Raw genomic sequence first — 9,242 nt, 5'->3', positions numbered from 1 at the left:
TCCACCACTTGTCAGCTGTGTGACTTTGGGCAAGTTACTTAACTTCTCTGTGCCTCAGTTACCTCAACTGTAAAATGGGGATTAGTACTGTAAGCCCCACTTGGAACAACCTGATCACCTTGTAACCTCCCCAGTGCTTAGAACAGTGCTTTGCACATAGTAAGCACTTAATAAATGCCTCCACTATTACTATTATTAAATACCATTATTATTATTATGGATGGTAGGCAAACACAGGCATTACTCTATTTATTTATTTTACTTGTACATATCTATTCTATTTATTTTATTTTGTTAATATGTTTTGTTTTGTCCTCTGTCTCCCCCTTCTAGACTGTGAGCCCACTGTTGGGTAGGGACCGTCTCTATATGTTGCCAACTTGTACTTCCCAAGCGCTTAGTACAGTGCTCTGCAGACAGTAAGCGCTCAATAAATACGATTGATTGATTGATTAATTGGAGGAGAGGTAGTCCTTATTCTGATATTGTACTCTCCCAAGTGCTTAGTCCAGTGCTCTTCACACAGTAAGCACTTAATAATTTTGATTGAACGACTGACTAACTCTGCCTGAGGGTCCTGAGAGGAGTCAGTGGCCTCACCACTCCAGCTTTCCCATGCCCCTGGGCACCTGACAAGTGAGGTCCATCAGGTCTGTGTAGGCCACAGAGTGCACCGGTCTGGCAGGCTCTTGGAGCAGGCACGGCCAGCGTGTGGCAAACCGCCAGGCGGTGTAGACCATGGTGTAGACCAGCACTGTACTTGCCAGGGAGTGGGGAGGGTCCACATGCCCACCGTCAGTCTGAGTTGCCCCTGCAGGCCCAGCAGGGAAGGGAGGGTTGTAAAGAAGCCCGGGTGGCACCAGCACCTTCTCCACACTTACCTAGGGGCAGAACCATGGGCCTCGCTGGGCTTGGAAGTGCCAAAAGGGGGATGCGTCAGAGCCCACCTACCGCCAAGGGAGGAAAGGACAAACCAAAGAGCTATCCAACACTTGACTGGGGCCAGAGGGTGGGGAAGGGCCAACCACACTTCTTGCTCTCCTAGCATCCTTGGCAAGAATTACCCCTAGAGAAGGAGGGACACCAGACACACATCCAAAGTTTCCCCACGCCACGACTTCCTGCCCAGAATTCCTCCAAGGGGCCCGGGCAGGACCTCTGCCTCCAGGGCCCGGGCAGGGTGGCAGAAGCAACTATGTCTAGCCCCTTGCTGGCACCACGCAACAGCCACAGAGCATTTTTCTTCATTACTTGTCCCTATAGTATCCACAGCCGGGTGCCTCTGCCCCATTAAGACAATGGGCATGTAGATGCCAAGCGGAGCATTGTGCCTCCCGCAATAAAAATGATTTATGATGGGATTGAGAAAGCTGAGTCTGGAAGGTTCATCTCCGGGTCAGACAGGCATTCCGAAACCAGGGCAAAGGAGACGGGTGATTTGTGTCTGAGGCATTATCAAATTTATATATTTATTTTATATTTATTATATTTATCAGATTTGTGTCTGAGGCACCTGGACATTATTGGTCTTGGGTTCCAGGAGGGATGGGAGAGAGGTGACCCCTTGACACGCTCTCTGAAATGAAGCTCCGACTTCTGAAGGCGTGAAGGGAGGAACCCTGCCATGACTGTAAACTTGTCATGGGCAGGGAATGTGTCTGTTTATTTTTATATTGTACTCTCCCAAGCACTTAGTACAGTGCTCTGCAAACAGCAAGCACTCAGTAAATACAAACAGGATGAATGAAAGACTCTCATGGACTCCTGAGTCCCTGGGCCTTCTGCTGTGTGGGGGGAAGGTAGATTTGCAGACCAGCCGGCTACTCTGTGCTATTCAGATAATCCCAATCTCAGAGTCATTGCATTGTCATAATTCATTCATTCATTCATTCAATCGTATTTATTGAGCTCTTACTGTGTGCAGAGCACTGTACTAAGTGCTTGGGAAGTACAAATCAGCAACGGATAGAGATGGTCCCGACCCAACAATGGGCTCACAGTCTAGAAGGGGGAGACAGACAACAAAACAAAACAAGTAGACAGGTGTCAGCACCATCAGAATAAATAGAATTATAGCTATATACACATCATTAATAAAATAAATAGAGTAATAAATATGAACAGATAGACACAAGTGCTGTTGGGAGGGGAAGGGGGTAGGGCAGGGGGGCTATGGGGAGGGGAGGAGGAAGAGAGGAAAAAGGGGGCTCAATCCGGGAAGGCTTCCTGGAGGAGGTGAGCTCTCAGTAGGGCTTTGTAGGGAGGAAGAGAGCTAGTTTGGCGGATGTGTGGAGGAAGGGCATTCCAGGCCAGAGGCAGGACATGGGCCAGTGGTCGATGGCAGGACAGGTGAGAACGAGTCCCAGGGAGAAGGTCAGCGATAGCAGAGGAACAGAGTGTGTGGGCTGGGCTGGAGAAGGAGAGAAGTTTGTTGAGAGTGTTGGCTCCAGCCCTTTTGAGATTAACTCCCTCCCCACATTGAAGTATGGAAAGATGCTTAAATCACCACCAGCCCAGTCCGGGTGTCACATGCAAAGGTCATGTAAATCATCTTATATTCTACTATTTCACCTATCCCCGGTCAACTTTAATGTCTGTCTTCCCTTGAAGACTGTAAGCTCCTTGTGAGTAGGGATTTGCCTACCAACTCTGTTGCATTTTCCTAAGTGCTTAATATAGTGATTTGCACCCAGTAAGGGCTCAATACCTTCTCAGGGTTGCACCTGGAGAGTTTCCAGTACTCTACCGGTCTCGACTACAGGAGGAAGAGTCAAGCAGAGGCATACCCATTCCATTCCTAGCTTGGGCAATGGCTAGTGAGTGGAAGACAATCTGCTACGAGTCAAAACTCACCTGTTCTGGGCAGCAGCGGCTCGGGAGAGAGTAGAGGGCAGAGACTCGTACACTGCATGGAAGGAGTCAATGGTAAAACGCTTCCGTATTTTTACCAAGAAAACTCAATGGGTACATTCCCAGAACGATTGCAGATGGAAGTGGGGCCTCTTGGGATAGATGTGTCCATGGCATTGCTATGGGTCGGGCACAACTCGACAGCATAAGACAACAACAACAAGGGCTCAATAAAGCAGTGTGGCCCAGAGGATAGAGTGCAGGCCTGGGAGTTGGAAGGAACTGGGTTCTAACCCCAACTCTGCCAATTGTCAGGACCTTGCACAAGTCATTTAACTTCTCTGTGCCTCAGTTACTTCATATGTAAAATGAGGTTTAAGACTGTGAGCCCCATGTGGGACATGGACTGTGTCCAACTTGATTAGCTTGTATCTACCCCAGTGCACAGAACAGTGCCTAGCACAGGCATGAAAAAGGATTAAAAAGAATAAGACATTCAGATGACCTTCAGGTCCCCGAAAGAGCCCTAGCTGACACCACCATCCTCTGCTTCAGGTCAACCAGCAGCAATTCTCTCCTGTTATTCCCAGTTTAAAGAACTGAGAGGGAAAGGGGCTACAGGAGGAATGGCTAAGGAATGGCTTATACCAGCAGAGAACTATTGATAACCAGAAAAGAAGCATTACCTTCCTGAAGAGACTTAACGATCTGCTTTGCAGCCTTGCAGATAGATTCAAACCATTTTACCAGCCCACCAGATTTTTCCCAGTCCTTCTCACATGTTCCCAGATCCTGGCATTAATGGGTCAGAAATCAAGAAGCTTTGGTAACCTATAGAAAAAAGGACAATTCTAGCTCGGTAGGCCAGTCAGATTCTCCATCTTTATTCCAAGTTATTTTTTATGGAGTTTGTTAGTGCCAGGAAATGTACTAAGCAGAGGTATAGATGCAAGATAATAGGTTGGACCTAGTCCATGTCCCATGTGGGGCTCACAGTCTTCATCCCCATTTTATAGATGAGGTATTTGAGGCACAGAGAAGTTAAGCGACATGCCCAAGGTCACACAGCAAGCAAGTGCCAGAGCCAGATTTAGAACCCAGAACTTCTGACTTTCAGGCTCACGTTCTTTCCACTAGGCCATAAATACGCACAGAATCTCATGGTTTAGGTTCCAACTTTTTTCTCCTAAGCAAATTCCTCTATATTGTGCGACTGACCCAGAATCCAATTCTCACCTTCACAACCCCAACCCAGGAAAAGAGCCAGTAAATGTCGGGGGAGGAGGCCAGGGAGGGACCGAGGAGTTGAAGGAACAGAGTCCAGCAGACAGTCTGCCGAGTCCAAGCCCACCCTGCTCTGCAATGCAGGTGGGTGAGAAAGAGGTGACAGAAAATGGCAAGTACAGGGAAAGCCCATTTTGTTCTTCCATCCATTGCCGGAAATAGCACTGGGTAATCTTGGACTTAATACGCACTTTGTTTAGGGCGTTTTGCACAACCCCAGACTCCAAACTGCAGTGGGAAAAGAATGATAGACTGCTGAGAGCCTCAACCTTGTTCGGAATGCAACTAGAATAACCACATATTTTTCTAGAGGACAAGCAAGGACATGAAAACACAACTGTCTCTTCAAAATCTAAATGTCTCCTAGCTAACCCCAATCTTCAGCCAGGACATCTGAGGCCCAGAGAGGTTAAGTAACATGAGGAAAACTGCCCAGCGAGTCCTTGATGAAGGTCAAGTGCTCTCTAGGGATGTTGCCATGGAGCTGCCTTGGGAATTGCATTGTTTAATAATACTTGAGAATAATGATGGCATTTATTAAACATTTACTTTCTGTCAAGCACTATTCCAAGCACTGGGGTAGATACCGAGTTGCTTTTTTTTCATGGTATTTGTTAAGTGCTTACTATGTGTCAAGTGGGCTCTTAAGGGCTAGGGTAGATACAAGTTTATCAGGTTGGACATGGGGCTCATTGTTTAAATTAGAGGGTAAGAAGGAGAATTGCTCCCCCACTTTGCAGGTGAGGTAACTGAGGCACAGTAAGGTTAAATGACTTGGTCAAAGTCACAACAGCGGACAAGTGTCCAAGCCAGGATTAAAATCCAGTTCTGCTGACTCCCAACCCCGTGCTTTTTCCAGGAGACCACGCTGCTTCTTTAATCTGAAATAATTAGGAAAAATGTGTCTCAATACCTTGGCAAAAGGGTTGAGCTTACCAGGGCGTGTTCATATCTAATAATAATAATGATGGTAATTATTCAGTGCTCACTATGTGCCAAGAACTGGGGGAGATACAAGACAATCAGATTGGACACAGTCCCTGTCCTACACGGGACTCATAGTCTAAGATGAAGGATGGTTATGTCCTGTTTATTTTACAGATGGGGAAACGGAGACACGGAAGTAACTTGCCCAAGGTCACCCAGCATGCAAGAGGCAGAGCTGGGACAAGACCCTTCAGGCCTGTGCTCTGCCCATTAGGCAGCACTGGTTCCCATCCATGACATCACGGAGTCAGAGGATGGAGTGAAGTTAGACCTCCTTCCTTGGCCAGTACCAGTGCTGCCTGATTTTCCTAGGACTTTCCCTCTCTGGACTTCACACTTTTCTCATCTACAAAGGTAGAAGATGAATTCTTTCAGACTAGTAATCGCAAGGAGTAACAAATAAAATCTCTGGAAACTACAAATGGTGTCAGAGGAAATGTTCAAGGGGAATAATAATAATAATGTGTTGTATTTGTTTACTCTGTGCCAGTCACTGCACTAAGTGCTGACGTGGATACAAGCAAATCGGGTTGGATATAGTCCCTATCCCATGTGGGGTTTAAAGTCTCAATCCCCATTTTACATATGAGGTAGCTAAAGTACAGAGAAGTGAAGCGACTTGCCCACATGGCAGTCAGGTGGCAATGCCGGAATTAGAACCGATGACCTTCTTACTTCCAGGCCTGTGCTCTATCCACTATGCCATGCTGCTTCCCCCATAATCATATGATGGGCAGAGACCTAGGAAGACAACCATTCCCTTGGCGGGGGATGATTGCTCGATTCTTTAAGTCTTGACAATCACTCCAGGGGACAGGATGCCACCTTTCTATGCCCCAACATGTTCACTTGACTTTTTCATACCCTCTAATCTGCCCCTGTGTCAGTCTGTGTTCTGACAGGCCAGTATGATTCCTCGGTATTTATTTTTGGCTTGGCTTGGTGGCTTCGGCGGGAGCAACCAATTGGGGAAGGGTTCGTTGTTCGCTATGAACCAACCCACCAGCCTCTTCTCAATTGCTCTCCCTGACCTCTGGAGTTAGCCATCGGGAGGGTGGACAGTCACCCCACTTTAGACCGGATTACCAGGTTTGCAGCTGGTCCGTCCTTCATCTGGTATGGAATGGATACTGGACACCTTTCTGTCTGCTCCTTCATCTTTAGCACCCACTCTTTAGTGAGTTCCAGGCCTCGGAAGTGGCGCCCCTGTTCACGGGAAGGGCAACACAACAGCTCTGGAAAGAGCAGGGGGTTGGAGTCGGCGGTCTCCCCAGAGAAACATAATAGGTTGGGATGGACTAAGATAGACTTTCACAAAATAGCACATGTGACATCATCACATTATGCTGTGAGCCTGGCATCACTGCATGTTGTGCCACATGTGTCTCAGGGTTCAGTATCCACAATAAAAGGTCCACATGGCTACCTGAGCCCTTGGGTCCCTTTGATATTATTATTATTATTACTACTATCATATTTGTTAAACACTTATTTTGTGTCAAGCATTGTTCTGAACTCTGGGGTAGATACAATATGATCAGATTGGGCACAGTCTCTGTCCTACATAGGGTACACACTCTAAGGTATATATATATACATATATATATATGTATATATATATATATATATATATAAAATTTGCCTCCTTGATATTATACGTGTGTATGCATGCGTATATATGTAATTTTGCCTCCTCAATATTATACATACATTTGTATACATATGTGTGTGTGTGTGTGTATACATATATATGTGTATATATATACATATATATATAATATCAAGGAAGCAAATTTTATGATGGATGGTCTGGATTGGGGAGGCCATTTAGAAAAGCAGCATGGTTTAGTGAAAAGAGCACAAGCTTGGGAGTCAGAGGTCATGGGATCTAATCCTAGCTCCTCCACTTAGCTGTGTGACTTTGGGCACGTCATTTAACTTCTCTGTGCCTCAGTTATCTCATCTATAAAATGGGGATTAAGACTGTGAGCCCCATGTGAGACAATTTGACTACCTTGTATCTGCCCCAGTGCTTAGAACAGTGCTTGGCACATTGTAAGCGCTTAACAAATACCATCATTATTACTATTATTATTTAGAAGCCCTGGGATCTGTCTGCTGGCTTGAGCTCAAAGAGGAATTGAAGTTCTTACCTCAGAGAATGAGGCTGAGGCAGTTTCATTCCAGAAGTCATCTCATGACCATCCAACAGTGTCTTAATGTCGTTCCCCACCCCTTTCTCCAACACCATCATTTTAGGATGAAGCATGGAAAGAGCCCAGGACCCAGGTGACTTGAGTTCTAATCCAACCACCACCATTTTCCTGCTGCATGACTTTGGGCAAGTCATAACTTTTTGTATCTCAGTTTCCTCATCTGTATAAAGAGGATTAAAAACCTGTTTTCCTTCCCCCTTAGACTGGAAACCCTATGTGGGATCTTATTAGCTTGCATCTACCCAAGCTCTAAGCACAGTGCTTGGAACATAGTAAGTGCTTAATAAATTCCACAATCATTATTACTATTATTATCTTGGGCCCATGGCACCAGCTAAGGAGAGATGCTTGCTTCTTGCCAGAGCTTTTGCAAGGATGAGCTGTGAGGAGATGCCAGGAAAGGGTGGAAAATTAAGAGGTCATGTGGACGAGGGTAGGAGAGCCATGAGGGGTTAGACTGATGAGGTGTAGGATATCAAGTACTGGTCTGACCCCTGCTTCTGGCCCCCTCCTCTAGCACCCCCTCCATCCATCCAGCTCAAGGACCTCGCTTGATCTCTGAGAAATGAAGAAGCCATCCACGTGGAAGTTTGGGCATAATGACTAGAATGGAAGGAAAGGCATGCCCTTGGCCACCCTCTCCCAGAATGCCTCCTCAATATCCATGAACTCAGACCTGGGAAAAAGGAAGCTGAGGGAAGTTGAAGAATGCTTTCTCTTGAAACCTTTCAAGTACCTGATTGAGCCACTTGTGGCTCACATGAGCAGACCTCTCAAATTCTTTCCAGTCCAGATTGCTATGATTCACTGGTATTTAACCAACTATGTTTTTCTTCACAAGGCTATAGAGGAGACCCACGCTTGTCAAAGAGAGCTACATGGCCTGAGGGAAGGACCACGGGTTTGGGAGTAGGAGGAGCTGGGTTCTAATCCCAACTTGGGCAAGTTACTTCACTTCTCTGTGCCTCAGTTTCCTCATCTGTAAAATGGCAATTCAAAACCTGTTCCCACTGCCCCCAGACAGTAAGCCTTGTGTGGATCAGATGTCTCTGATCTGATTATCTTGAATGTACCCCAGGGATTAGTGTGGTACTGGGCACTTTGTAAACTCTTAGCAAACACCACAATTATTCTAATGCAGATAAACCATCCTCATGGGTGTGGCCTACATTTTCCCGGCCTGTTTCTAAAGCCCAATCGGAGCAGAGACTGACTATGTGGCAGCTGAGCAGGTGGATCCTCTGCCTTGACAGGGTTTTCAGCTGAAGCAGCTGCCAGCTGAATCTCAGCTATTCTAAGGGTCTGAGAGTCAAGCACTGTCAAGGAGATTGAGCATGCGATCTCACAGAATTTCCCAGGAGAGCGGGGTCCCGGTCAAGGAAGCTGGAAGCCTTCACCCCATTTAGCAAGGGAAGCCCCAACACAATCACCCTTAGCCTGAGGTACCTCCGTAATTCCCAAGGAGGGGAGAGACCTCAGAACCCCTGGATTGGGAAGGCCCAGAGTGGAACTTTAGACCTAAGCAGTCTTCAGACCAGAACTATTCAGTTGAGGATGCCAAGCCACTCACTGATTTCTCTCTAAATCACTGCTCTCTGGCTTCTCACCTAATCACTTCCAGGCTAGGGTCACTTGGGATGATTATTATTATTATTATTATTAATGGTATTTAAGTACTTACTATGTGGCAGGCACTGTACTAAATGCTGGGGGAAGCAAATTAAGTTGGATGCAGTCCCTGTCCCATGTAGGGCTCACAGTTTCAATCCCCATTTTACAGATGAGGTAACAGGCTCAGAGAAGTGAAGTGACTGGCCCAAGATCACACAGCAGACAATTGGTGGAGCCAGGATTTGAACCCATGACCTCTGACTCCAAAGCCTGTGCTCTATCCATTACATGATG

General features: G+C 46.5%; 1 non-coding gene across 1 annotated transcript; it reads left to right on the top strand.

The window, feature by feature from the left end:
- The first annotated feature begins 2,705 nt into the window (after window positions 1–2,705).
- Window positions 2,706–2,843, top strand: LOC119929010. The gene has a single exon (XR_005451154.1). It is a non-coding gene; the product is annotated as a small nucleolar RNA SNORA7 (small nucleolar RNA).
- Window positions 2,844–9,242: the final 6,399 nt, after the last annotated feature.

The sequence above is a fragment of the Tachyglossus aculeatus genome, chromosome 5 (genome assembly GCF_015852505.1).
Source record: "Tachyglossus aculeatus isolate mTacAcu1 chromosome 5, mTacAcu1.pri, whole genome shotgun sequence".
NCBI lineage: Eukaryota > Metazoa > Chordata > Mammalia > Monotremata > Tachyglossidae > Tachyglossus > Tachyglossus aculeatus.
The sequence above is the reverse complement of the archived record's forward strand: the minus strand, read 5'-3'. Positions and strand labels throughout refer to the sequence as shown.